This window comes from Sinocyclocheilus rhinocerous, unplaced genomic scaffold, assembly GCF_001515625.1.
Source record: "Sinocyclocheilus rhinocerous isolate Xijiao unplaced genomic scaffold, SAMN03320098_v1.1 scaffold464, whole genome shotgun sequence".
In the NCBI taxonomy this organism is placed as follows: domain Eukaryota; kingdom Metazoa; phylum Chordata; class Actinopteri; order Cypriniformes; family Cyprinidae; genus Sinocyclocheilus; species Sinocyclocheilus rhinocerous.
The window spans coordinates 676,689-680,685 of record NW_015627918.1 but is presented as its reverse complement, the minus strand read 5'-3'; positions in this window follow the sequence as shown (position 1 = coordinate 680,685).

Below are 3,997 nucleotides of genomic sequence, written 5' to 3'. Positions count from 1 at the left end.
TGTTGCCATAGTTTACATCAGGTAATACTAACAGAGTGCACTGTAATGTTGACAACGTGACTAAGCATTTTGACTATCTTGTTTGTGAACAATGACACAAGGACTTTTCATTCTGATGCCACTGATATGTTCATTGACATAAATACTTTTGAGAGATGAACTAAAGATTTTGAGTAAGTTACAGGCTTTTGCAGGTAATACATTGTGTGGTGCCGTTTGTATGAATTGTTTTGAGAAATGCACATACTTCTTTATAAATATTAAGGATGATTCGAGAAATGCACCAAAGCGACTGAGAAAAACTGTAATACACAGCTTAATCACACAGATTACATTTAAAAACATATTAGACGCAGTGGAAAGGAATAAAACCCCCACAAATTCTTGAGACGTGTTTCCTAAAAGTTGAGCCTCTTTTAACTTTACATGGCTTTCAATACATATCTTGTGCGTCACTGATAAGGCTCCCTGACGCACACCTAAAATTTGAATGCACCGTTTTTGCATTCAAATGTGAATTTTTATTTTAAATTCAACTAATTTTCCTTTTTTTATTTGCAATCTCCTCATCGCAGACAGGCACAGCATTCATTGCAGCATGTGCAGAACATGATTTTGCTTTGAAGAACCCACCACGTGGCTGGCAGTGGAATTTGGAAAAAAACGCAAGGTCTCTTATTAAACTTTTAAACTTATTTTTACTTGAGCGGCGCGTTTTTAGAACGCCGCGTCATGCTCGAGACACTGCAAAAGACGCGAGGCGTGAGCGTTGCATTCAAATGTGAATTTTTATTTTAAATTCAACTAATTTTCCTTTTTTTATTTGCAATCTCCTCATCGCAGACAGGCACAGCACTCATTGCAGCATGTGCAGAACATGATTTTGCTTTGAAGAACCCACCACGTGGCTGGCAGTGGAATTTGGAAAAAAACGCAAGGTCTCTTATTAAACTTTTAAACTTATTTTGACTTGAGCGGCGCGTTTTTAGAACGCCACGTCATGCTTGAGACACTGCAAAAGACGCGAGGCGTGAGCGCAAAGGTAGTGCAGTGGAGTGGAAAAACGCGTGAAAAACTCTTAACGTGGCTTAATGTTATAAAACAGCAACCAGGGGAAATCAATTTTCTCTCACATTTAACTTGTCATAAACACTATACCGCTAAGACAACCGCCCCGTAATCGAAGTGGATATTTTTTACGCTTAACGTGGCACTATGCATTTAGTGATACTACAAGATCAAACTGCAGAAGAGCTCAATAGCTACATCTTGATGATGCAAACTATGTTCTTGTGCCCTGGTTCGCTGCTGCGCTTCTCTGACAGCGACCTGTTTCATATTGCAAACACTTTAGAGGTTCAGTACACTGACGACTTGTCACCAGACTTTGACATGCAATTGCTATCGTTAGTTCTCAAAATTGAAAGTGATCAAGGCATTTCTTTCACAAAAAAAGACTGTAGGGCTCAGCTCTTCTGAGTATTGAGAATGCTCGTGCTTGCAACATTGATTAAAGCTGCAGTGAAAGACTTTGCGCACCAAAACACTCAGAGAGCGCAAATGATTCTGTAGAGTTTTTGTTCGTTTGTTTGTGGTAGTCAGTTGATAAAATGAATAACTAAGTTAATTGTCAAAAGTTGGTAAGTTAAGATGTATAGAAAGTTCATTTTTTCTCAAAATGTAGCATATATCCTAAAGTATGTTTTACCCATATGGTTTGACCAAGAGGGCCCCATATGTGTTTCCCCATTCAGAACCCATAGAGGTTGCCTATGTGGGTACTACCTTGGGCCAGTGTAGGCAGCCTATATGGGTGCCAATGTGGGACCTACTTAGCGGACCCAAGTGGGCCCCAGATAAGATGCCTATTTTGGGACCATGCCCACTTGGTACCATGTAGACCCAGCATAAACCATGTGGGGCCCACATATACATGTTGGCTGGGTAGATCTATTCCCTTAATGTATTTTCTCCTAATTCTTTTACTGTTCATTCTCTTACTGCAAGGCATGAATTTTGCTTGTACAATTTATTTTCTACAATTAGTTATGATTATGTAGGCCAGTGTTTGAAATGAGACGTGTGCTGGCCATTAGCCTCTTACTGTTCAATAGAATATGTAGACTGGGAGCCTAGAACAGACGTTTGTGTATTATTATTGTTGAAGGATCCTCTTGTTATTGCTAAAATAACGATCAAATCAGAGCAGCGGCACTTTTGCCTCCACATTCATATACTAAATATTTACTCCTGCAGGGATTTCAGTCTTTTACTAAAAACAATATTGAAATCACTATGCACATTAAATAGCCTATATAATGTTATTCAGAATCAGAAATCAGAAAGAGCTTTAATGCCAAGTATGTTTGCATGTAATTTGTTCTGGTGACAGAAGCTTCCAGTACACAGAAACAACAACAACAGCACACAGATAATAAAAAATAAAGATATGTGAATAAAACACATACACATACATATATACAGTTCTTGGAGGGTGGGCAGGGGAGGTTTACTTGTCCCCCTCAATGTCTATGGTGGTTATGGTCCAGAGAACATTAGAACAGCCTTCTGTCTGTGCCATCTTTATTTACTTGCTCGTTTTCATCACTTTTGCTTTAATTCTCATTCACTGACTCTGAATATCCAATCACAGTTCCCATGACACCGGTTTAACATGCCGAATTGGGCAAACTGCCGCCAACGTGTGGAACACACCACAGAAACTAGCCTGACAGACGCTCGCCGATGGCCAACATTGGTCAACGGCCAACCGTCAGTTTGGTAAGTCCCAGCCTTAAACCTAATCCTAAAATCTGATCAGTTGATGGGAATGTTGTTCCAAGACCAACAAGGATGTTAAACCACACATCCCATTTGGAAAAATCAAGGGAAGCATCAAGTTGTGGACTCCATGATATGTTAAGGTGTGTTGTAGAGCTGTTCAAAGTGTTGACCAATGCCACCATCTGTTCAAGGTGATCTCAGGTCATTTCATATGAACATCTGCTAAAACTGGATTAACAGTGTAACTTGGATTTGCATAGAACATTTTTGCAGTACCATACTTACATTTCTTTTAGAGGGAGAATGTCCAATATTTAAGTGGTGATATGGATCGTTCATTGTGTATGATGAAACTACCTTGTTATTGATGACAATGCCATTTTTTCTCCCGATTTCCGAACAGCCTGTCCTGTTATTTCAGATGACATAAAAAGAGTCTCTCTTGGGAAATCCAGGAAGCTAAGTGGTCAATGCATAAATTTCTGATACACTGAGCTGTAGTGCTAATCGAGGTTGGGCAAAGTTTCGAATGGATGATCTCAGGTCATTTCATATGAACATCTGCTAAAACTGGATTAACAGTGTAACTTGGATTTGCATAGAACATTTTTGCAGTACCATACTTACATTTCTTTTAGAGTGAGAATGTCCAATATTTAAGTGGTGATATGGATCGTTCATTGTGTATGATGAAACTACCTTGTTATTGATGACAATGCCATTTTTTCTCCCGATTTGTTTCCTGTCACTCGTTTGTTGTCCTGAGGCATGTGGGAATGATTATGGCATTAAAATGGACCAGAAAAATGGGGTAATTTTGAGAATTGGTTTCCTGCTCACCAGTCTGTCCAGGCTAAGCCTCTTTTCTAGCTGGAGTAGTTTCGAATGGATTGAATTGGCTATGGACATAGGATGAGAGGAAGAGGAATTTACTGACTTCAATAAAATTCAACACAGTCACACAACAGATGATTTTGATTAGTCCAATGCCATTTTTGTGGCTAAGCTATTACTATACTTAAGCACTATATAGTGTCATTCCATTTCACATGAATTCTACATCACTGGAATGTCAAAATCTGCTAAATTAAATTCAAATTAATTATTAGATTAGTTCCTGAACCCATTTTCTCTCCCTTGTAGTTTCCTGTCACTCGTTTGTTGTCCTGAGGCATGTGGGAATGATTATGGCATTAAAATGGACCAGAAAAAT